The following is a 26,994-nucleotide window of genomic DNA, read 5'->3' as shown; positions in this document are numbered from 1 at the left end:
TACAGTATTCAAACCTTTGTGTCTGATTTATTTCACTGAACATTATGTTTTCCAGGTGCGTCCATTTTCCTACAAATGCCTCAAACTTGTCATTCTTCATAGATGAATAGTATTCCATTATATATAGATACCACATTTTGTGTGTGTGTTGTTTTTTTTTGGTACCGGGGATCGAACTCGGGACCTTGCGCTTGAGAGGCAGGTGCCAGAACCACTGAGCTAAATCCCCAGCCCTAGATACCACATTTTGTTTATCTAGTCATCTGTTGATGAGTATACAGGCCAGGATGGGTATTCCAGGATTTAGCTATTACAAACTGTGCTGCTATAAACATTGGTATGCATGTATCACTCTAGTATGATGTCTCAAGCTCTTTGAGGAAGATACCTAGCAGGGGGATTGCTGTGTTGTATGGAAATTCTAATTTCAGTTCTTTGAGAAATCTCCATACTGATTTCCATAATGGTTATACTAGTTTACATTCCCACCAGCAATGTAGGAGAGCTCCTTTTTCACCAAAACTACATCAGCATTTGTTACTGTTTGACTTCCTAATGATTGCCATTCTTTCTGGAGTGAGATAGATTCTTAGTGTTGTTTTAATTTGCATTTCTCTAATGGCCAGAGATATTGAACATTTTTTCATATATTTGTTGGCTGTTTTTTTTTCTTCCTCTGTGAAGTGTCTGTTCATTTCTCAAGCCCATTTCTTGACTGGGTCTTTACTTTTAGGTGATTTTTTTTGAGTTCTTTATATATTCTGGTTATTAGTCCTTTGTCTGATGAGTAGTTGGCAATTTTTTTTCCCATTCTGTAGGTTGTCTCTTTACTGATTCTTTTGCTGGACAGAGCTTTTTAATCTGACATAATCCCATTTGTTGATTCTTGCTGATATTTCCTGTGCGATTGAGGTTCTGTTTAGAAAGTCCTTTCCTATTCCTATGTCAACAAATATTTTGCTTATTTTGTCTTCCAGAAGGTTTAATGTTTAGATCTTTGACCCATTTTGATTTTAATTTAGCATATGGTTAGAGTATAAGGGTCTAGTTTCAGTCTTCTACAAACTAATAACCAGTTTTCCCAGCACCATTTGCTGACTAGGTTGTCTTTTGTCCAACATATGCTTTTGGACCTTTTGTCAAAGATCAAAGAGTTGAATGTGTCTGGGGAGGTTTCTGTTTCTTCAGTTTTGGTCCATTGATTCATGTGTCTGTTTTTGTTCCAGTACCTTGCTGTTTTTATCACTGTTGTTTTGTTGTATATTTTGAAGTCTGCCTGCTTTGCTCATGATTGCCCCAAATTACTTTTGCTATTTGGGGTCTCTTCTGGTTGCAGATGAAGTTTAGGATTCTTTTCTCTAGATCTGTAAAGTATGCTGTAGGTATTTTTATTGGAACTGCATGAAACTTGTATAATAGTTTTGGAAGTATGTGAGCCTACCTTTTTTTGAGCCTGTACTCTAAAACAGCTTTCATCACATTCAGACCTTGTAAGGACACCAAGAGAACTTTCAGAAGTTCTTCAGAAAGTGGCAAAAACAATGGGATAGGTGTGTTTGAAGCAAGAGGGAATATTTTGAAGGGAATTAAAGGCAATGCATCTTTTACTGTAATAAATTTTTAAAATTTAAATATTAAGTGTATATTTTGATGGTCCCTTGTCAAGTTTAGAAGTTTCCTATAATAAAACTGCTGGATCTTAAATTGTGATTTCTTTGAAAATATAGATTAATTCAAGAACAATTGATTACTTAATATCGAACTTTTCAGTTAATGAGTATGGTGTGACGTTCCATTCATTCACATGTTCCTCTATTTTTCTTAGTAATAGCTCATCATTTTTATGCTATAGATGTTGTCTACTTTCCATTAATGTTTTTGTGCTACTATAGATTGAACCCAGGGCCTTTGCATTGAATTATATCCCCAGCTCATATTTTACTTTTTATTTTGAGACAGGGTCTCATGACAGGGTAGATAAGTTTCACAGGCTGGGCTGGAACTTGTGATCCTCCTGCCTCAGCCTTCCAGAGTGCTGGGATTAAAGGCACATGCCACCATGCCCAGCTCTTTTCATTAAATTAATTCCTAGGCATTTTATATTTTTAATACTTTTTTTGGGAATAGCTTATTTTTAAAAAAAAAAATTTTATTTTTGGTACCAGGGATCGAACTTGGGTCCTTGCGCTTGCGTAGCAGGCAGCAAAACCACTGAGCTAAATCCCCGGCCAATTTTTAATATATTTGTAAACCTCTATTTTTTTTTTTTTTTGGTACTGAGGATTGAACTCAGGACCTTGCACTTGCAAGGCAGGCACCAGAACCACTGAGCTAAATCCCCAGCCCAAACCTCTTTTTTAAAAAATATATTTTCTTTTCTTGAGTTGAGTTTAGAATTTTCCATGATTTATGAAACATGACTATTAAACTAGGCAGATTCAATTGGTTAATAGTTTCCAATACTATGGTCCTTTGGCTGTTTTAGTTTATACTGACATAGTGTGGTGTAGTGAGGCATAACAGATGTTGGAACCTTTTGGTTCTGAGTTTGAATTCCTGTGATGTCACTTATTATCTGTGTAAATTAGTCAAGTCACTTAAACTCTATAAGCACTTGAACTCTATGAGCCTGAGATTCTTTGTCAATAAGTTGGGATAACAATATTCATCTTGTCTAGTTTTGTGAGTTTTATATAAGAGATTATGATATTTCTCAAACTTAAATAGTACTGTATGGATAACCCTGTTCTTTTAAAAACTTTTAAAATAATTTAGGGACATATAGTACAAAGAAGTCATGAGATATTTAAAAAATAAAAAGGCACATGGTTGAAAGCAAGACTCCTACCCATTTCTGATCTCCATTCAGGAAATGCTCTTCCTCAGAGGCAACCAATGGTACTGTATTTTGTTATGTGTGCAAAGCTATTCTATTGGAAGTATATATTGATATATACATGCCTTTTTAGTAGCTTGAATATGGCACACTTCATATTGTTCAGCACTTTACATTATTAAAGTTAATCATACATCTTGGAGGTTACTTGGACTTTTTTAGAAAGAAAAAAATTCCCATGAGCTCTTATTACAATGGCATGTATGTGATAAGACCCATAAGCCTCACCCTTTTTCTTTCTTTGTCCAATAAAGAAATTGTCAGCTTTGGTCTCCATCCTTGGAAGACAATTGTGATTCTTCAAAATCCAGATTGTCCATTTGCATACCAAATGAGGTAAATAGGGAAAGCTAAAAAAGATGCACACTGTTTTGGGAGCAATCCACACAGTAGTGCGTGATGGAGAAAACTCCTCCCAGAGTGGAAGGAACTGTATGGCAGTTTCAGAGGACTAGGATGACGGAGGTGGAGGATATATGAAGATGAAAATTTTTGGAGAGAAGGGCTAAGGGCGGAAGATAGGGAAGGAGAAATGATTATGAGAGATCTTGGAAATGGAACAGAAAGAAGAGATATGCTCTGGGGTAGCAAGGTGAGTTCACTATTTTTGAGGTACTAGTTATAGAAAGACCTAGGAATTTTTAAGTAAGTACAGAGAAGTTTGTTTTGGCTATCTTTTAAGATTTTAAGATCCTCGGGCAAAGACTGGAATTAATATTTGCTTTGAGATTCTTTGTGCAGTGCTCTGGGACTAAATCACATGGGATATAGCATTTATAGGCTTATGCTTGACATATGTAAATCAAAGTAGATGTTGACCAACAGAAGTAGATGTAGACCAATATAAAAATATTTTAAAACCAACTAGGAGGATGAAGTTTTGCTGAAGTGAATTTTAAAATTTGTTTTAAAAGAATTTCTTTATTAAACCTGATACAGTGGGATATATATTTTTTGTGTCAATATTCATAGAAGCATTATTCCCTACTAACCAAAAGATAGACAAAACTCAAATGTCCATCAACTGATGAATATATGAGCAAAATATGGTACATTCATACAGTGCAATATTAATCACCTATAAAAGGAATAAAATGCTGATAAATTCTACAAATGGATGAATCTTTAAGCATTATGCTGAGAGAAGCCAGACATACAATGAATGGCACACATGAACAATTTACATTTGCCTGAAGTTTACAAACACATAGAAACAAAGTATTTTAGTGAATACCAACAACTATGGGGAGGAGGAATAATGACTGCTGATCTGTTTAGGGTTTCTTTTCTTTATTTTTTTTTTTTTGCTTTTTATTTTTTAAATTAATTTTATTGGTACATTTTAGGTATACAATATAATGACATTCATCATTGGAAATTTGCGCCTTTACATAGTCTCTCTTGGTTCTTATTTTTCACCCTTGCCCAGCCCTCCCTTCAACCCCTCCAGTCCTCCCTATTTACAAAGATTTTGTTCCTATTTTTCCATTTTCTCATATTAATCCCATTCCCTTCTATCCTTTCCTCTAGCCCTCCCACTTCCTTCCCCTTTGCCCCTTTTCTTCCTATTTCACATTACCTATTATACATTTAGTCCTTATTTACACTTTCAGTTTCTCACACCAGAGAAACTATTCGGTATTTACACATGTGTGTCTTATTTGTTTCACGTAAGAGTATCGCCTCAATGTGCATCCACTTAGCTATAAATGTCTCTAATTTCTCATTTTTTATGGCTGAGTAGTACTCCATTTTATAGAAAACCCACATTTTCTTTATCCAGTCTCCAGTTGATGGGCATTTGGGCTGTTTCCAAGTTTTAGCTATTACAAACTGTGCTGCTATGAACATAGGTACACATATATCACTGTGGCATGATTCTTTTAATTCTTTGGGAAAGATACCCAGTAGGGGAATAGCTGGGTCAAATGGGAATTCCAATCCTAGTTATTTGAGGTGTCTCCATACTGATTTCCACAGTGGCTGGACCAGTGTACACTCCCACCAGCAGTGGAGCAGGGTTCCTCTTTCCCCACGGCCCCGCCAGCATTTGTTATTGGTTGATTTCATGATAGCAGCCATTCTTTCTGGAGTGAAGTGGAATCTCAGCGTTGTTTTCATTTGCATCTCTCGAATGACCAGTGATGTGGAACATTTTTTCATGTGTTTATTTGCTATTTCTACTTCTTTGTGTGAGAAATGTCTGTTCATTTCAGATGCTCATTTTTGGATTGGGTCTTTAAATTTGAGAGGTCTGATTTTTTTTAAGTTCTTTGTAGATTCTAGATAGTAGACCTTTGTCTGAGGGACAGCTGGTGAAAATTTTTTCCCGCATTGTGAGTTGTCTCTTCACACTATTGGTGGTTTCTCTTGCTGTGCAGAAGCTTTTTAATAAGAAGAGATCTCCCTTGTTGATTGTTTGTGCTAGTCCATGGGCAGCTGAGGTTTTGTTCATAAAATCTTTTCCTACACCAATGTCTTCAAGAATTCTACCTAACCACTCTTCCAGCCAGTTCAGCATTTCTGAAGACAGAGCAGGAGCTTCTTCCAGCGGGATATATTTTTTAAATAAAGGTACAAAAAATTTCTGGAAGGATTGTCAGCAAAGATGTAATCAATGCAGTTATTTTCCTTTTTTATGCTTCTCTGAATCCTCTAACATTTTTGTATAATTTTTTAAAAACCTTATGCAAATTTTTTTGTATTCCTCTTTTCCATAAATGTTATCAGTATACAGCCAGTTATCTAGGGTCTTGGGCAATTGCTGACACTAATCTTATTTCCTGGGTTTCATTTAAAACTATCCTTAAACTTCTAAGTAATTTTGTTAAAGACATTTCCCAGAGTTAAAATATGACATTGACAAACTTGATTTTAGATGAAAACCATGCCCAAAAGGCCAACTGTTTTACAACTGTCTGCATTAGGCATGAATATGCAGCATAAGACAAACTACAGCTCTTACCTTTCAATGTCCTGCTTTGACAAGAACTATCAAATTCCATTTTTAAAGGATACACATATATACTTTTAATTTGGCAATTCCATATTCACTGAAAATAACTCAGAGTTTTAGTTACCATGGAATTTTGAAAATCCTAGCAATTGTGAAGCTGAATTTTATTTTATTATTATCTAATAAAAAGCAAATAACTTTGTAAGATTTCAAATATTTAACCTGTTAAATTGGGAATACATTTCAACCAAGAGCATACTATCTTAAAAAACTAGTGCTGCTATCTAGTCATAGGACTTTCTCATTATATTGCTGCAGTCCTTAAATGTTCAGAATAAATGCAACATTCACATACTACAAACCACGAGGAGTATAATCTTTTGTTGGTTTTTTCTCATACATTTTATTTTATTTATTTTTTTAAAGGAGGAAAGGTTAATTTTGGCTCACGGTTTGTAGAGGTTTCAGTTCACAGTTGGCTGGCTCCAAGGCAGGGTGGAGCTCAAATAGTCTATGGCATGAGAGGCAGGAAACAGTGAGCTTCCTTCTTTTATTCCACCCAGGGTACAAGACTATTTGTTGGTGCCACCCATACCCAGGGTGGGTCAAATCTCTGCAATAAGTCCATCATCCACATCCATCACTATGCTAAACCAATCAGTAGACTAATCCAGTATCACACACGCATGATTCAATATCATAGAACCATCATTCAATTATCCCCCAAAAGCCCAAGCACATGAGGCTTTGGGGGGACATCTAGATATAAACCATAACACCTATCCAGAACCAAGCTGCTGTTTCTTTTTTTTTTTTTTTTGAAAATGCACAGGTGCATTTATTAAACTGATAAATACTCAGTGTCCAGTATCATCAAATAAATGTGTATTCAAACAATGAGAAGATTCATTTCTCTGAAAAATCAGAAAACAAACAACAACCCCCCCAAAAAAGCATACATGCAACCTTTTAAAAAAATCAACCATAGTTGGATGGGGTGGCACACGCCTATAATGCCAACACTCAGGTGCTGAAGGAGGCTGAGGCAGGAGGATCGAAAGTTGGAGGCTAGCCTGGGTAACATAGCAAGACCCTGGCTCAAAAACTAATTAGTTAAAATGATAACAAAATTAGTTAGGAGTTGGTGAAATAGAGACATATGTTGCTGACAGGCACAGAAACTGTCCTGCCAGAAGACTACTTGACAATATGTATCAGGATACTTTAGTATTTTAATCCTGACAGAAAATAATTTTTTGCTTAAATTCTTTTATTGGTACATTTTAGATATACAATGCGTTTACATTTATCATTGGGTGCTTGTACCTGTACATGATGTGTCTTGGTTCTTATTTTTTCCCCATTACCTGTGCGCCCTTCACCCCCTCTACCCTTCCCTATTTACATAGACTTTGTTTTCATTGAGTTTATTGGTACATTTCAGGTATAAAATACAGTTACAGTCATCATTGGGATCTTGTACCTTTACATGATGTATCTTGGTTCTTATTTTTCCCCTTCCCCTGCCCTCCCTTCACCTTCTCCACCCTTCCCTATTTGCAAAGACTTCGTTTCCATGTTTTTTCCTTTGCTCATATTTTTTATTTTCCCTTCTTGCCTTTCCTCTATGCCTCCCACTTCCCCTACTCCTTTAGACCTTTTCTTCCTATTTCCCAGTATCAATTATACATTGTTTAATTACACTGTCAAAATTTAGAGGACATTACCACAGATTTTACAGAATTTAAAAGGATATAGAAAGCATATTATACAAATCTTTCTTGAAATAAATTTGACAACTTCTAAGAAGTACCTTGGAAGACAAATTAATGAAACTAACTCTGGAGGAAATATAAAATTTGAATAGCACCTATTGAAGAAAGTATATCTTAGCTTGAAAACCTACCTATATGACAACAACAGGCTCATATACATTTTAACTGATAAATTATATCAAACAATTAAAGCAGAAAAAAGAAGGAACACTTCTCCCCTCATTTTAGGAAATCAACATTGTGCTAATACTAAAACTGGATAAAGATAATAGAAGAAAAAAGTATGAACATAGAGAGAAATTTGCTTAACAAAACAAACTATTAAAAGTCAGATCTGGCAGTATGTAGAAAGTGGTTTTGGTATAGGGATGGCAGTGTTGGTTCAGCATTGGAAGATCCACCCCCAAAAGTCATCATTTTAACAGAGGAAAGGAGAAAGCCATATGATCCTGTCACTAGTTGGAGAAAGAGTATTGGACTAAATTCTACAGCTGTTCATGGTAAAAGCCATCAGGAGACTAGAAGTAGAACAGTACCTTCTCAACAGATCAAAGACATGTACTCCATACTTCCAGTGAGAATGCCTTATATGAATGGAGAAGATACAATGCTTTCTCCCTAAGGTGGGGAGCAAGGGCAGATATGCCTACTCTTCATCTGTCCATTAAACTTTGAAACTTAGGCCCCACCAAAATAGTCTGGCAATAAAATGACACAATTAGGATAGGATTAGCAAGGTAGAAGTAAAATCTTTATATGTAGATGAAATGATGATCTACAGAGAAAATACTAAGAAATCTCTAGGAGCCCCTAGAACTTGTATTTGAATTTAGCAGGATTAGAAAACACAAGGTATATATAAAAATTCAGGTCTGCATACACTTGCTATAAATGAAGAATTGGATATTGAAATTTAAAAGTTATGTAGGAGTACAAAGGACCTAGAAAAGTAAAAAGAAAAAAAAACAGTGTTGCAAGATATTTGCTACCTAATTTTAAGTATTCCTCTAAAGCTATAGTAATCAAGGCAGTAAGGAAAGACATATAGATCATTGGAATAAAACAGAGAATCTAGAAATAGAACCACAACTATATGGTCCACTGAGTTTTGAAAGATTATTTAACATTTACATTTTATAGAACATAAACTCAAGAGCAGAGGAAAAGATAGCGTTTTCAGCAAATGGTACTAACACCTGTTATCCGTATGTCAAAAATTAACCTCAACCCTTCTTTCAATACATAAAAATAACTTGAAAGGATCTATGAACCTAAATATGAAAGACTAAAACTATAAAACTTTAAGAAGAAATTATAAGGGAAAATGTTCATGAATTTAGGGTAGGCAAGAATTTCCTAGAATACAAAAAACATGATGTATAAAAGACAGAAATTGATAAATGAGATTCCATCAAAATTTAGAAGTTTAAATGACATGGTTAAGAAAATGAAAAGTAGTCCTTAACCAGAACATACTTATAATACTTATAACTTATGACCAGAATATATAAAGAACTCTTACAGCTCATTAATAGACAACCCAATTAAAAAGTAGACACAAGATGATGATAAATAGCCAGTACAGCACAAGGAATGGTGTGGAACACTAGAATCAGAAAAACACTAATCAGTACAATAGCAAGATGATGTTATACACTCATTGGGGAAATAAAAAGTTTTAAAAGAACAAATGTCAGCATAAGTGTGAACCAGTTACAAATTTCTAACACTGCTAACGTGAATGTAAAATGACAAAGCATTTTGGAAAATAATATAGAAATTTTTTGTATTACTGTTAAGAACCAACAGTTCTGTTCTTTTTAAAAAAAATCCTCTTATTGGTACATTTTAGGTACACAATATGCTTACATTTGTCATTGGGTGCTTGTACCTATACATGATGAATCTTAGTATATCTTAGTCCTTACTTTTTTGCCCATTTCCCTGCCCTCCCTTCAACCCCTCCACCCTTCCCTATTTACATAGACTTCATTTCCATTTTTTTCTTTTCTCATAATTTTTCCTTTCCCTTTTTTCCTTTCCCCTTCCCCTCCCACCTCTCCTAACCCTTTGGACCTTTTCTTCCTATTTCAAATTATCAAGTATTCGTTTTAATCATTTTAATCCTTATTTACACTTTCAGTTTCTCACACTAGAGAGAGTATTCTGTATTTACACACTCATATCCTATTTATTTCACTTAAGCATATGGCATTTAGCTATAAATGTCTCTAGTTTCTTGTGCTTTATGGCTCACTAGTAATCTATTTTATTAAAAAAACCCACATCTTCTTTATCCAGTTTCCAGTTGATGGGCACTTGGGCTGTTTCCAAGCTTTAGCTATTACGAACTGTGCCGCTGTAAACATGGGTGCACATATATCGGTGTGGTATGATTCTTTTAATTCTTTGGGGAAGATACCCAACAGGGGAATAGATGGGTCAAATGGGACCTCTACCCCCAGTTCTTTGAGGTATCTCCATACAGATTTCCACAGTGGCTGAACCAGTTTGCACTCCCACCAACAAAGGAGAAGGGTTCCTTTCTCTGGAAAACCATGCCTGCATTTGTTATTGGTTGATTTCTTGATAGCAGCCATTCTTTCTGGGATGAGGTGGAATCTCAGTCTTGTTTTCATCTGCATCTCTCAAATGACCAGTGATGTTGAACATCTTTTCATATATTTATTTGCTGCTTTTACTTCATCTGAGAAATATCTGTTCATTTCAGATGCCCATTTTTGAATTGGGTCTTTGAATTTGGGGGTCTGATTTTTTTCAGTTCTTTATATATTCTAGATAGTAGACCTTCTTTTTCTGAAGTACAGCTGCTAAAATTTTTTTCCACATTGTAGGGTTTCTCTTAGCTCTGTTGGTGGTTTCTCTTGCAGTGCAGAGGCTTTTTAATAAGATGAGATCCCAGTTGTTGATTGTTTGTGCTAGTTCCCGTGATACTGAGGTTTTGTAAATAAACTCTTTTCCCATGCCAATGTCTTCAAGAGTTCTACCTAACTTATCTTCCAGCAAGTTTAGTGCTTCTGCCTTAATATTTAGATCTTTAATCCACTTCGATCTTAGTTTAGTGCATAGTGATAGGTATGGGTCTAGTTTTAATCTTTCAAAGGCTGAAATCCATTCATTTTCCAACACTATTCATTAAATAGACTATCTTTCCTCCAATGAGGGTGGTTGGGCCTTTGTCAAAGATGAGGTGGCTGAGTATGTCTGGAGTTGTTTCTGCATCTTCTAATCTATTCTCACTGAACCTTGGGTCTGTTTCTTTGCCAGTACCATGCTGTTTTTATCACAGTGGCTTTGTAGTATAGTTTCAGTTTGGGGATTGTGATACCACCTGCCATGTCTCTATTGCCTAGAATTTCTTTTGCTATTTTAGGTTTATTCTGGTTCCAAATGAATTTTTGGATTGTTTTCTCTTGTTCTGTGAAGTATGTTTTTGGAATTTCAATTGGCATTGCATTGAATCTATATAGTCGTTTTGGAAGTATGGCCATTTTCACTTTGTTGGATCTTCCTACCCAGGAGCAAGGGATGTGTTTCCATTTTCTTATATCCTCTTTGATCCCTTTTTTCAGAGTGCTGTAGTTTTCAGTGTATAGGTCTTTTGCTTCCTTTGTTAGGTTGCTTCCTAGATATTTCATTTTTTTGGATGCTATTGTAAAAGGAATTGTTTCCCTAATTTCTCTCTCAGTGAGTCTGTTATTTGTATATAAGAAGGCTATTCTTTTTTGAGTGTTGACCTTATATCTAGCTACTCTACTGAATCTGTCAATTAGGTCTAGAAGACTTTTGACTGAGTTTTTTGGGTCTTCTATGTAGAGTGTCATAGCATCAGCAAACAATGACAGTTTAACTTCTTCCTTTCCTATATTTATTCCTTTTATTTCTTTCTCTTTTCTTATTGTTGTGACTAATGTTTCCAGAACTATATTGAACAGGAGTTGTGATAGTGGGCATCCTTGTCTTGTTCCTGATTTTAGCGTGAAAGTTTTCAGTTTTTGACCATTTAGTATGATGTTGGCTGTTGGTTTTTTTAAAAATAACTTTATTATCAAACACATACATGTACAGATGTTAAAACCATTCAAAGATGAACAATGCGAGGGAAAAAAACCTACAATAATATTCAAATACAGTAAAACTTAATCAAAACAGAACTGAAAAGCACTTAAACATTTTTCCATATAACTTCAAAAAACATCTCAAGTACTAACAAGACACCAGAGGATGTGATTTGTTTCAGAAAGATCCCCAAAACCAACATTGAACAAATAGTGGTCTGGAAAAAAAACCTCTAGTTAGCTAGCATACTCCACATAAGTCAAACTTCTCCCTAATTTAAATTTCAATACAGTCATATGACACAGGTTGGAAACGCAATCCAAGAAATATGTTATTAGGCCATTTCATCCATGTGTATCCTTAATTACACTTTCAGTTTCTCACACTAGAGAAACTATTCGGTGTTTACACATGTGTGTCCCATTTATTTCACATAAGAGGATGGCCTCAATATGCACCCATTTAGCTATAAATATCTCTAGTTTCTCATTCTTTATGGCTGAGAAGTATTCCATTTTATAAAAATACCACATGTTCTTTATCCAGTCTCCAGTTGATAGGCACTTGGGTTGTTTCCAAGCTTTAGCTATTACAAACTGTGTTGCTATAAACATGGGTGCACATATGTTGCTGTGGTATGATTATTTTAATTCTTTTGGGAAAATACCCAGCAGGGGGAATAGCTGGGTCGAATGGGACCTCTAAGTTCTTTGAGGTATCTCTATACTGATTTCCACAGTGTTTGCACCAGTCTGCACTCCTACCAACAATGGAGAAGGGTTCCTTTTGCCCCACACCCCCACCAGCATTTGTTATTGGATGATTTCTTTATAACAGCCATTCTTTCTGGGGTGAGGTGGAATTTCAGTGTTGTTTTCATCTGCATCTCTTGAACAACCAGTGATGTTGAACATTTTTTGATATATTTATTTGCTGCTTTTACGTCTTTGTCTGAGAAATGTCTGTTCATTTCAGATGCCCATTTTTGAATTGGGTCTTTGAATTTGAGGGGTCTGATTTTTTCAGTTCTTTTTTTTGCACATAAAAATAATATTTATTAACTCTGACTGTACAAAATATTTAGTCAAACCAAAACAATTGCACAAGAACTTAAGAAAAATCTTATATTCTAGATAGGATAGGAGACTGCCTTTAGTTTAAGACACAACAGAAAAGCAAAATGGCTGCCATTTCCTATTGTAGAACAGCCAGCCCTGTGTGGATCTGAGGTGCGAGGCACCGCAGTTGATCTAATGTTGCTTAGGTTAGGGCAGCCCACTGCCCAGAACTCAGCTGAAGTAATGGCTCCGTTGCTATTACAGCAATAAGATCCTTGGTATAAAAGTTCAAACAAAGCTCAAAGCCCTCAGTCCTTCCTGGAGGTGGCAGTAAATTATAGGTTTGCAGTACATCCCAGGCTGAAAACTAAAATCACTCTGCTGTAGTCTTTTGTGGACTGGCCACATTTTCCAAAATTTTCCTTTTCCTTTCTTCATAATCCTGTGTCACATCTTTATCTTTCTGTGGTTTATGTGGGATTTCTTCTACTTTCTTTATTTCTTTTGCCAGTGATTCAACTACTGTATTCTTTTTCTTCTGTGGAGGACTAGCTAAATCTCTAAGTTCTCTGTCGATGTGCTGTCCAGTCTTCTCTAAATGTTTCCACAGTCGATTAAATATGGGTTTTTTTAAAACCAGCCATTGCTATCATTTTGTTTTTATCCACTTTTAGCTTTAGAATCTTGCATGCTGAAAGTTGTGCAGCAGTGGTGAAAAGTGACCTGGATAAATCTAGATCTACTTGCTGTGTCTGAGGAAGGCTGGACTCATAGCTTTGCAGTATCTTTGAAGCCATGTTCACTGCTTCTGTACAGCTAAATTGTACAGCTAGGTCTTTTATTCCAATATTTGAATTCATGTCCAATAAACACTCCAAACATTTAAGACAGCTTTGATACATTTTCTTGTTCAATCCAGAAAGTTTAATTAAATAAGCCCTGTCCAAGGGGCACTTCATACAGGCAGCTGCAAGGTCCAAGCACATGACAGCATTGCTAGTTTCTGTAGTATGTGCAGACAGAGCAGTGCACTTCACCTGAGACAGTCGCAAGTACTCCTCTGCTTTCCTCAGCACACTAGGCTCAGAGAGGCCCAGGTGAGGGGCGAGGTGCTCAATCAGTCCTGATCCCGTGGCACGAGCAGGAGAAACTCACGCCTTCAGTTCTTTATATATTTTAGATAGTAGCCCTTTGTCTAAGGTACAGTTGCTGAAAAATTTTTCCCACATTGTAGTTTGTCTCTTAGCTCTGGTGGTGGTTTCTCTTGCAGTGCAGGTTTTTAATGAGATCCCAGTTGTTGATTCTTTGTGCAAGTTCCCGTGCCACTGAGGTTTTGTTCATAAAGTCTTTTCCTGTGCCAATGTTCTACCTAACTTATCTTCCAGAAAATTTAGTGTTTCTGTCTTGATATTTAAATCTTTAGTCCACTTAGATCTTAGTTTAGTGCATGGTGATAGGTATGGGTCTAGTTTTAATCTTCCGAAGGTTGAAATTCAGTTTTTCCAACACTATTTATTAAATTGGCTATCTTTCTTCCAATGAGGGTGTTTGGCTCCTTTGTCAAAGATGAGGTGGCTGAGCATATCTGTAGTTGTTTCTGCATCTTCTAATCTATTCCACTGATCCTTGGGTCTGTTTCTTTGCCAGTACCATGCTGTTTTTATCACAGTGGCTTTGTAGTATAGTTTCAAGTTGGGGATTGTAATACCCCCAGCCACGTCTCAGTTGCCTAGAATTTCTTTTGCTATTCTAGGTCTCTTTTGGTTCCAAATGAATTTTTGGATTGTTTTCTCTAGTTCTGTGAAATATATTGTGGAATTTCAATCGGCATTGCATTAAACATAAATAATAATTTTGGAAGTGTGGCCATTTTCACTATATTGTTTCTTCCTATCCAGGAACAAGGGATGTCTTTCCACTTTCTTATATCCTGCTCAATCTCCTTTTTCAGAGTGCTATAGTTTTCAGTGCAGAGGTCTTTTCTTCCTTTGTTAGATTGACTCCTAGATATTTCATTTTTTGGGATGCTAATGTAAAAGGAATTGTTTCCCTAATTTCTCTTTCAGTGATTCTATTATTTGTATATAAAAAGGCTATTCTTTTTTGAGTGTTGACCTTATATCCAGCTACTCTACTGAAACTGTCAACTAGGTCTAGACGTCTTTTGGCAGAGTATTTTGGGTCTTCTATCAGATCATCATATCATATTAAGCAAATAATGACATATCATCAGCAAATAATCACAGTTTAAATTCTTCCTTTCCTATTTTTATTCCTTTTATTTCTTTCTGTTTTCTAATTGCTGGGGCTAATGTTTTGAGAACAATATTAAATAGGAGTGGTGATAGTGGGCATCCTTGTCTTGTTCCTGATTTTAGTGTGAAAGTTTTCAGTTTCTGACCATTTAGTATGATGTTGGCTGTTGGCTTTTCATAGATAGCCTTAATCAAGTTCAGATAAAGATCTACTTTCCAATTTTCTGTAGCGTTTTTATCATGAATGTGTGTTGGATTTTGGTTATTGACATTTCTGCACCTATTGAGATGATCATATGCTTTTTGTCTTTGACTGCTAATATAGTGTATTATGTTTATTGATTTCTGAATGTTGAACCATCCTTGCATCCCTTGGATAAATCCAACTTGGTCAGGGTGTATGATCTTCTTGGTGACCCTCTGTATTCTGTTAGCCAGTATCTTGTTGAGGATTTTTGTATCTATGTTCATTAGGGAGATTGGTCTGTAGTTCTATTTTTGGGTTGGGTCTTTCACTGGTTTTGGAATCAAAGTAATACTTGCTTCCAGGAGTGAATTGGAAGCCTTGCTTCCCTTTCAATTTCCTTGATGAGTTTAAAGCGTAATGGCGATAGTTCCTCTTTAAATGTCATGTAGAATTCAGCAGTGAAGCCATCAGGATCTGGGCTTTCCTTTGTTGGTAAATTTTTTATTACATTTTCAATTTTACTCATTTTAATTGGGGTGTTTAGAATTTCTATATCTTCCTCATTTAACTTTGGCAATTCATATGTATCTAGGAATCTGTCCATCTCTTCTGTGTTTTCCATTTTATTAGAGTACAGGTTCTTGAAGTAGATATTGATGATCCTCTGGGTTTCTGCTGGGTCTGTTGGGACTTCACCTTTTTCATTCTTAATTGCATAGATTTGAGCCTTTTCTTTCCTTTTTTTGATAAGGTTTGCTAGAGGTTTATCAATTTTATTTATTCTTTTGAAAAACCAGCTCTTTGATTCATTGATTTTTTTGTATTGTTCTCTTAGTCTCCATTGCATTGATTTCTGCTCTGATCTTTATAATTTCCTTTCTTGTATGAACTTTGAGTTTGTTATACTCTTCTTTTTCTAGGAGCTTGAAGTTCTGCATTAGATTATTTAACTAAGTTCTCTGTGTTTTCCTAATATGGGCATTCACTGCTATGAATTACCCATGTAGAACTGCTTTCATTTTGTCCCATAGATTCCTATATGTTGTACTGGCATTATCATTTACTTGTAGAAACTGTCTAATTTCTTCTTTAATTTCCTCTGTGACCCATTGGTTGTTCAGGAGGGTTTTACTCAATTTCCATGTATTTGTCTGGGTTTTGTGGCTTCTTATGTTACTGATCTCCAATTTTATTGCACTATGGTCTGATAGTATACAGGGGGTAACTTCAGTGCTTTTACATTTATTTGGACATGTCCTATGAGCTAGCATGTGGTCTATTTTGGAGAATGACACATGTGCAGCCGAAAAGAATATGTATTCTGATTTTGTAGGATGGAACACTCTATAAACATCTATTAAGTCCATTTGTTCAATAGTTTGATTCAGTTGTAGAATTTCATTGTTAATTTTTTGTCTAGATGATCTGTCTATTTGTGATAGTGGGGTATTGATGTCCCCCACTACAATTGTATTAGTGCTTATTTGGTTTTTCATATCCATTAATATTTGTTTTGTTTAGTTGGGGGCATGTGTATTTGGTGCATATATATTTATGACTGTCATCTCTTCCACTTGGATTGTTTCCTTCACAAGGATGTAGTGATCATGTTTATCTCTCTTAATTAGTTTTGGTTTGAATCTACTTTGTCTGCAAATAATATTGTTACCTCTGCTATTTTCTGGGTTCGTGTCACGTTGAGAACTGTTTTCCATCCTTTTACTTTCAGTGTATGAATTTCCTTTTGAGTTAGGTGTATTTTAATATTTAGTATTTAGTATTTTTAATATTACAACTTACTCATTTTTGGTTTTGACTGCCTAATTCGATATGTAAATTTTTACAACTCTGCATTTTCAGTATAGTAATAGCTCTTTATCAAATGTTCTTCACAACACAAAGACCCCAGAGAGACATTCTTGAGTTGCATTGTTTGACTACACTGAAGTCATTAATAATCAGGGATGGATGCGTGAACCCGGGCATTCCCAACTCCACTCCTCAGAAACTCCCTCAAATGAGAAGACTACCATTTATTAAGCTTTTATACTATTCTTAAAAATTAAAGTTTGGTCACTAGGGAAGACTGAACAAAATCATTCCCTTCCCCCTAAACAACAACCCAAACAGCTCTGATCCATCCCTTTACTCCCCACAGATACGGGGAAGTGGCAGGGCCTGAAGACTTCAAATCTGAAATGTCACCTCCTAGAAGACGGCTGCTATTAGCTCTATGTCGTAGGTTTAGGTAATCTATTCTCCAATACTTCCCTCATTTATAAGTTTACTTCCTTCCACACCCCCCCACACCCCCCCCCACGCACACACACACCACTCAAGTAAGACACTTTTTTGTGTTTGCTGATAAATTATGAGGAATATGAACCAGGTGTATACAGGGTTTCGCAGGTGTTGTAAACATCAGAATCCCCCAGGTCCTCTTCTTCCAAAGCCCAACCAGGGATCAATACTTCCCCATGCACTGCTCGAAGGCTGCATACTGCCCGAGAAAAAGTCCTCATAACTGATGTTTAGGTGGGAAGGCAAAGAGACAATCTTAGTCTGTCTGATTTGCTGGGGAAGAAGTCCTGCGTGGCTCGCATGATGTCAGCTTTCCTTCTTTTGGGGACATCACCTTTCCTGCAGAGTGGCCATTGATCATCTTTGTCATTACTATGTGCAAACTCTGATGAGTATTTGGAACAATCTAGGCCCAGAAGTTCCTGCTGTTGTGTTAAAATTTCACAAATCAGTCTGGGATTATTTCTTTTGAAAATACCTCTGCCTTGCCGCCATCTTCCCCGCCGGTGCCTGCTGAAGTGAATTTAATGTTATATTTCATAGCTGAAGGATATAGGAGTGACATGGCTTATTTAATTTAAAGTAAACTGGACCACATTTGGGTCATTATAGTTATTATTTTTCATACTTAATAAACAACTATTAATCCATTGTTTTAATGGAATAGTCAGTTTGGGATTAGTGATAAAACCATTTAGCAAAAATCTTTATTATGAATTTTTCAGTTTCATTTAATGTGAAATATTGCAAGTTGGGATGGACAATATATTATTCTTTGTGTGATCTGTGAATACAGATGGCTTTGGCTGTATTGCTGTTAGATCAAGAATGTCCCCAAGGGCCTCATGTGCTCAGAGCCCAGGCTTTCTGAAGGTGGTTGAATTAGGCAGGACTAGAGCTGACTTGCTGTTAGAAGATGGGGCCTGGTGAGAAGAGGTGGGGCACTGGGGGTGTGGCCTGGAAGGGGATATCTTTTTGTGGGCGCCCTTCTTAATTCCTTGCTTCCTTCTTCAGAACAGCTTCCTTCCACCACACCCTTTCACCATGCCTTCCTGCCTTGGAGCCGACCATTTATGGAGTAAAAAAGTGAGCCAAAATAAACTTCTTTAATTTGTTGGTGTCTGCTATTGAGTCCCAACAATGAGAAAGTGACTAAGTAGTGATGTTTCAACTCTTCCACTATTTCTCTCTTTAAATTACTTCAAAAATGTCTGTTTCTAAGGTGCCCTGTGAGGCTATTTTTCTTTTATTTAGTGTAAAGGTCCAATGCACCCTCTTGTTTTCATGTTACCCCACGATAATTAAACTAATACATTATTCCATTACACTATGAGGTTTCATTATGTTAAATAAAGTTTCAATTTCTGAAAACCAAATGCTTTAGAAACAAAAGTCTTACTCTATGAACATGTCTTTCAAGCACGAATTACTACCGCAATATTAAGTTTTGCCTTTATACCTAGTACAAGAATTCAGGATGACTTCAAAGGCAGATACGGGTTGACTGCTGTCATTTGAACATTAAGACATGCCAATCTGGAGGAAGCTGAATGTGCTTATCAACACACTGTGAGTTAAACATTGTCACTCTGGGAAATTGCTTGGATGCCGAAGTGCTTGTAAAAAAGCCAAAAAAACAAAACAAAACAAAACAGAGAGAGATCTGAAAGTAAAAGACAACTTCTAGTTTAAGGAGGACACTCTGATGATCTACAATGTGGCATATGAAAGCTTATTAGATAGTAACTTCAATGAAAATATAAAATTAAAAAGTTTCCTCAAAGGCTGGGAGACAGAATGTTTGGGTAGCATGTGAGAAGCCTTGGGCTTGATTCCCAGCATTGAAAAAATATTTTCCCCCAGAGTTTTCAGATGCTTAACATGTCAAAGGGAGTCCTGAGATGCCAGTAAGACAACCTCAGACACAATGTCTTTAAACCATCTCATTTTGTGCTCGGTATTAAGTGTGTATCTATTAATAATGCTATAGTTTGAATAAAGACATTTTAAAAATTATCCATTGTATGTCTACTCATTCATAGTAATGGGAAGGGTTTACATAATACTCAGGAGAACACATTGGCCATTGAATAATTTGGGTACCATAAAATACAAAGGGTATGATTTTTGGACAATAGATACATTTATTCATGTACTCACGTGCATCCTAGGCACTGTGCAAAGTGTTAGGCATATAATAATCAAATAAATAAATGTAAAAATACAATTATGATTGTAATATATGTAATGAGGGAAGTGGCCAGAATGCAGTGATAGAGAAAATCACTCAGGTGTTGCAAAAGGCCTCTGTGAGGAAAGAGCATTTTACCTAGTGTAAAAGGCGATCTTGCAAATTAAAGGAAGAAATGCTCAGGGGGCCTAAAGTAAGAGATTGATCACACTAAGTGGGGTTAAAGTGGAAAGCTTTGGGGGAGCTAATTTCTGAAATAGACATTTGAGTGTTAGAGGTGATTTTGTGGAAGATAATGGGAGAGCAGGAATACGTGTGTAAATCAGTAAGGCTAGGTAATGGTAGCTAAAAGGCAGAGAGAGATGATTAGCATATAAATTTTAGAGAATGGACAGAAGACAGAGAGAGCTTCCAAGGCAAAGGTTTATGATGAAGCATTAGATAGCATTTGGTTCCTAGGAGGTCCATTCAGAGGGATGAATAAAATTTCCAAACCAATGAAAAAGTAGAATGATAGGCCCTCTCATTTTTCTTAGCTTCACCTCTCTGAAAGTTGTGTTGTTAGAAATGCTTTTTACAAAAATCTGTTCAAGTTCTCCTGTAATATACTGGGGTTATATGTTCGATGGGACTTATTTATAGATGAGATATTCTTTTAGAAGATCATTTTTGAATGTCAGTATGGAAATAGGTTCTTTTGGGTAGAAATCAAGGTATTCCCCACGGGATATCAGCTTCTTCTGAATATATTACAGTGATGGTCACATTTTTGAGAGAAAAAATATTTTGTCTGCACATTATTTTCACTTGGGGTTACTATTTTTGGGTCACATGTTTTATCTGTGAACATCAGAATAATTACACATAGCAATTAAAACATGGTGACCTCCTGAAAATATCACCTGTAATATTTATAATCTTTCTTGAACCGTAAACACCATCATTATTAATCCAGCCATGGAACCAAATGTAATTGAACTAGTAATGTAGCCCATGGGTCTCATAAAAATCAGCATTTATAAGCTGGTTATCTTAGGGACAAATGTAATGGCCCAATAAACTCAATGTGTAGAATTTTCTTGAGGTAATATATCACTTGCATCATTTTATCCTTTAAATTCTTCCACTCACTGATTTAGCTGCTACTGAATAAAGAGAGTGGATCATAACATTTGGAATTCTGCATCTCACAGACACCAGGAGTAAAAGTTTTCATTGAGAGGATTTTCCCAACATATTTTCTAATATAGTTTCCCTCCAGATGTAGTTAATACTGTCACAAACTGAAACTCTGTGTTATGAATATGAATTTCTGATGTTTTAAAATGCCATCAAGGTGATTTAAAATGTATGAATATGGATATAAACAGTTAATTACAATGGAGGTGAAGTACTTTAGCAATGAAAAAACACAATGTGGAGAGGTCAAATTTCAGCAAGATATTTGGTGACTTGGAACTTGCCAATGTACCACAGAATTTCTGATTCTAGGCATGCCTAAAGCCAGTGCCAGCTAGACGGTGGGGTGGTGATGGTGGGAATAGGCATGTGGCTAAGGAGACTCCATTGTCCTTTCACAAACTAGAGATTTGCTTAAATCAAATTTTATAAAGCCACATTTTCAATCCAATCACTCTTCCTTGAAAAAGAGACACAGAGTGAGAAAAAGTAGTGTGACCTAAAATAAGGTGTGGTTTCAGTGAATGTCTAAAAGTTTCCCCTAGTAGCTCTTATTTCTTAAAATTTTCCAATTGTCACATTCATTTATTTCCTTTGCCATTTAGGTGAAGTGGTAGAATCTATTTTTTCCCAGAGGTAGAGGAAATTGGGAATGAAGGCAGCATAACCCATACATTGGGTAATTTACTATAAAAGTCTTCCAATGGACACTTTATAGAAGCTATGGTGTTCTTGCTGACCCTTTGAGTAAAGGTTCAAATTGAACTATTATCATTAGATGATTTATCATCCTTAAAAGTTGACCTTTCCTAAGACCTTTAGATGGTCCCATCATTTATCACTTATTCTAAAATGAAGTGATGATACTTGATAAATTGCTCGGTCTGGCTCCAGAGAGCTTGGGTACACTCTGCTTTTCAGGTGGGCAACAGCTTCCGTGAGACAGCTGCCTGGTTTCCTTTACCTTATTGGCTGAACTGATTTTTGGCTTTTATTCTCCAAATTCTTGCTCTATCCATTTTAGGGTTTCAAACATAAGACTCGATCTTATGACATGTTTACTGTTTGTGAAACCATTCGATAAAAATGCAAGCATCAATCTTTTTTAAATATAATTTTAGAAGCAATGGGTAACTTGGTGTAATCAAACAGTAGGGAATGTGCAAGAATTAGATAGCAGTGATTCTTTCTGCTGTTAGTTGTGGCCAAGACTGTCTTTCTTGATAACAGGATCTTATTGAAGCCCTGCAACGTGTTATCATTTGAAGTAGAATACAGGAGACATTGATAGGGCAAAATATTTTCACAGCTATGTTACAGATTCTTTCCAACCACACAAAATCCAGAAAATATTCCTTTTCTCAATAAGGCCATGAACACTGCTACATAACCTCTCATCTGAACAGCACATAATAGAAGAAATATGAGTTTTCTAGTCAGGAGCAAAGAGTTCCTTCTATGCCTTATGCATCACCCAAAATTTATTTATTAGCAACATTTAGCCTCTTCTCCTTGCTCTGGGTAGACTTAGGCTCATTCTTACTCAAAACATAATCAGGCTACCCATAAAAATGAAAAAGGAGGAAAGGGATATTGAATAAAGGAATCACAGGTTTTGCTAAGGTATTTCATATCTAGCACATGGAATCTCAGAGCTTCAGAGTGGAGCAGGCATAATGGTGAAAAGCTCGGTACCCTGGGGGAGGCGTGTCCTTGCTCTGTGGATATAAATTAAAGTCATTAAAATGGAAGCAAATGTTGGATCTAAGATTGCAAAAAATTTCATATGGCTATGTACTTTGTTCCCTGTCAGCCTGAAGCCCGTAGAGCTCTTTAAGCAGATGAGAGACATTCTTTCTTAGGAAGGGTGGGTTGGAGTGGGGAGAGGTGAAGGGCAAGTTGTTGTACTCTAGCTAAGAGAACATTCAATCCTGAATTAAGCCAATAAACTTTTTCCATTTGGTGATTAAAGCTCTTTGGGAGCTTTGTGATATTAAAATATCTTCTATCTCCAAAGGCTAAGATAATTGTTCTTATATTTCATCTTTTCTTGGTAAAACGGACTACATTTGGCAGTTTATAGCCTTTGTTCCTTAGGGCAACACACATTTTCCTAAAAGTGACCACATTTTTCAGTTCGGCATTGAAGAAATTTTTGTCAGGTTATAAGATATGACCCTATCTTGTGATCTCTTGAGGCCTGTGTAGGATTTAGTCGGTTATCCACCCACTTATTCATTAATGATTCACGTTAGGAGCAGTAATTCAGACATCGTGGAGGGCAATGTGAAAAACCTGGACCCCTCTTTCAAGCAGAGCACAAGCTAGATAGGGGCATATAAACACAGCATCTCAAAGTCATGTTGCAAATGAAACTATGACAGAAGGAGGGACTAACTGCAGAAAATAACAGGAGGCTACTCTACATAGTTGTCATAGAACAGCTTAAATGAAGAGTTATAGAAAGTAAAAGCATTTCTTTCTTATCTGCAACATAAATTTAGAATAAGCACCCTTAGTCCAGAGGTTGGTAAACTATGGCCCCACGAGTCAAACATGGCTCATCACATCACTTCTTTTTATAAATAAAATTTTATTGGAGAACAGCTGTGCTCTCTCTCTCTCCTCTCTCTCTCTCTCTCTCTCTCTCTCTCTCTCTCTCTCTCTCACACACACACACACACACACACACATTTTGTCTTTGGCTGCTCTGCACTACAATGGCAGAGTTGAGCAGTTGTAACAGATCACAGAGCTTGCAAAGCCCTAAATACATCCCATCTAGCCTCTTACTAAAACCGTTTCTGACTTCTTCTGGGCTCTCATGAACCTCCATCTGTCTGTATTGTAAGTCCAGGTGGCCTTGTTTGTGTCACTCACTAGAATTTACGTTGTGTCTCTAATGCTTATGTCAGTGTTTGGCATCTAGGCCTGGAAGACTAGTGACTGCTCTTCTACAGTGTACACCTAACTCTAAGGGGAAAAGGAGAACAAAGCTCTCATGTGAACGATGCCTGAGAAGCATGCGGGGGGGGCGGTGAGGGGAGGAGAAAAAAGGCTCGAGAGAAAGAAAGGGTGGAGAAAAATGTTCTACTTGCTCTGAGAACTAGGGTGGGGTTTGGGGTGGATAACACCCACCAGGCAGGGCTGTTCTGAGGTTTAAAGGAAATGGATGCCGTTGAGGTAGAATTGGCCCACCCGCTGTTACTTGATAGATTTCCCTAGCTCTTCAGGTAGCACCCTAAGTACCAGTAATTGAAGATTCAAAATCAGCCCTGAAACACTCCATCTTGCAAGAGTTTATTTTTCCCCTTCTGTAACACGAGGGGCTCATGCTTGACCATCTCTTAGGTGTTGTCCAGTTCTGGTCTTCACAGAATGTATCTTCCTTTGGCAAACCTCAGTGTACATAGAAGTAATTCAGATGCAGTCACTGCAGAAGCCCGCCAGAGATCACTGGAGAATGCAGTTGATTTCTTTCTGTGTCTGTCTTCATCAAGAAAGCCAGCACATTACCTGGGTGACTGTTTAGCTACTGGACCATGACATTAGGCTTGCAAGTCAGAAAACCGAGCACAGCCATCACTGCATGTCTTGGGGCAGTTCATGTGCTACATCTCTGCCTTCTTTGTAATGTGGAGGGAACAGTGCCTCTTCCTTGCTTCCCAGTTGTCCAGCTGTAAAAAATATTTTTTTTTCATTGCCGAGTCTCCCTTTCAAATATAGTTCCAATAGACATTTTCTATCTTCAAAGAGCAGAATTTTGCCTAATTATTGAAAACTAAAAATCTTGAGCTTCCAATGAAAACCAAAGCATTTCAGGTGTTTGATCTGTTTCTCTTTACATGTCTGTTTTGCTATGAACTGCCCGCCATCTCAAAGCCACGACTGCCAAAGAGATGGCCTGTTTTGCTCAGGTTCTTATAGTTCTGCTCAGGGACTGTTGTTGAAACATCACTAGTCTATTCTCCTTGTAATTTCCCTGGCCACACGAGTTCTAACTTTAGGCATAAGATCTGGGGAAGGTGGGCAGCATGAATCTTGAGCATGTGTATAGCTATGCCGCTCTTCTCCCCATTGAACAGCAATTCTACTCTTATTTAGAAGTTTTATTTGAGGATATGGAAAAGACTGTTATGGTCCCTAAATGCTCTAGCCCACCCCTACATCCCTCCACTCTTGGAGCTAGGCTTGAGCATCTATTTGGTTTTGGGCAGTGAACTGATTGTAGGTGACACGTGTCACTCTTAACTAAAGCAATTCAGAGTCTCTGTGTCCTATCCTTCTCTCTTCTCATACTACATTGATCTTGTAAGCCACACTGACCAGCTGATAGAGCCACAGAATGCAAGAGGACCGGACTGAATATTATTAATAAAACTTTCTGCATCGAGCCACTAAGAGTCCACCATTTGGTCCTGCAGCATAGCCTACCATATCCTGGCTAAGAGAGTGGGAATGTGAATATGTATGAGTGAGAAAGAAGGGCTTTATTCTGAAACTACTCGTAGTCCCTGATATTTAAGTATTTCTATTATTGACATATTTGTAAGCATTGGTAAAAAGGGAACACTCCTGGAGGCTAAGCATTATGTAAGATGTAAGGGTAAGTGCTGGTATATGGAGAGCATGTTGTTGGGTTCTGACAGAGCACAGAAATAATCATGTAGACATCCTGGTGCAACAAAATAGGATACATTTGAATAACGCATGTAGATGAACCTTGACCCAATGATCCTATGGAAGTACCTATAAAGGGTCATAGAAGAACCGCCCAGCTGCCAGATGAAAGAAGCCTGACCACTGTTAAGATTAGTGGAGGCACCGTGACTTTTTGCCATTCTCTGGAAAGTAAGAGTTCAGTCTTTCCAAAAGCCTAGAGATTCTTCTCTCTACCCAAGCCAAAATTATATGGAATTCTGACATTACCCATATGAAAAGAACTTCAAAAAAATTTTTTTCAAGCAGACTTATTTTTGCTGTCTTTGATTCTAAACCAAAAGAAAGAAATTGAGTTCAGTGGTTATCACCTTAATGAATTTTCTTTCCTACAGAAAGAGACTGATAGGAAAATGCACAGTATTTTAATCTCTTAAGAAATTTCCAAGGATATCATTAAAGTCCACTGGTGATTAATGATTTTTATGGTTAGCCACGGGTAAGTAAATTTACTTTCTGCAGAATATAGCTTGCTTTAAGTTTACTGATAGGTTCAGTTTTAACTTGCTTCTTCCTCCTCTTCTGCTTTTATTCCCCTATCTTATTAATGCAGATGCTAGAGTTTTATTCAGCAGCCCACATCTTCTCACAGGATCCTCGGGCTTGTCTTTCTGCCCTGGGTTCTGTTTGCAAGTGAGCTTTCTTCTCAAGGTCTCTCTTTCTCGACAATTCACAGGAGATCCCTCAAGTAGCCACAGCCACTATCCCATCAAGCCACTAAAGACTTCCTTAGAATCCAGATATTCAGCTCCAGGCTTTCCAAATGACAACTCTTAGTGAACTGAGAAGGTGCAATTCGCCTGTGTTCCTTGGAGCCGTTCCTTTCAGGTGTTACAGATGTGCTTTCTGCCTTGAGGGACGTGCAGGCATTGTCCCCAGCTGGCCATCCTTTCCCACACATTATTTGTTGGAAACAACTGCAAACCTAGCCTTTGGTTTGCTTAAATGGCTTTAACCTAGGGTCTTATGATTAACTACTAAAGCAAGTTTTAAAAGCCAATCAAATATTACACTTTTATAAGACATAGTTTGTTGTAACTCATTTGTGCTCACGGTACCTGGTATCTTGATTGATGGATTATAATGAGCTGCACAGAACAGAGCCAGGTGGGGGCAACTACTGTCTGTGTATTTGCAACAGGCTTGCCACTTCCCCTACATTTTGCAGGAGCTTTCCTCTGTCTCCCGAGATGCTGCTGACCGCTATATCATATCCTTTTTCCTCAGGATGCTAGGAAGAGCTTTTTAAGGCCTCCTAGTCCTCGATAGGCTAATAAGATCTGACATTATTATTTTTTTTCTTTCTTTCTTTTTCTTTTTTTTTTTTTAGATCTGACATTATTATCTGATGCATTCATTATCTATTGCTATGTAACAAATTACCCTGAAATTTAGTA

At 36.9% G+C, this 26,994-nt stretch overlaps 1 long non-coding RNA gene and 1 pseudogene across 2 annotated transcripts in view; one reads left to right on the top strand and one right to left on the bottom strand.

Moving 5' to 3' along the window:
* LOC147823300 (uncharacterized) overlaps positions 1-26,994 on the top strand; it is a 206,901-nt gene that overhangs the window by 145,141 nt on the left and 34,766 nt on the right. The gene's annotated exons all lie outside the window — the stretch shown is intronic.
* On the bottom strand, positions 13,042-13,869 carry LOC101703738 (origin recognition complex subunit 6 pseudogene; annotated as a pseudogene).

This window comes from Heterocephalus glaber, unplaced genomic scaffold, assembly GCF_053883595.1.
Source record: "Heterocephalus glaber isolate CG9 unplaced genomic scaffold, H.glaber_assembly_v1.0 deba00001594, whole genome shotgun sequence".
In the NCBI taxonomy this organism is placed as follows: domain Eukaryota; kingdom Metazoa; phylum Chordata; class Mammalia; order Rodentia; family Bathyergidae; genus Heterocephalus; species Heterocephalus glaber.
This window is presented reverse-complemented; position numbering and strand designations above follow the sequence as displayed.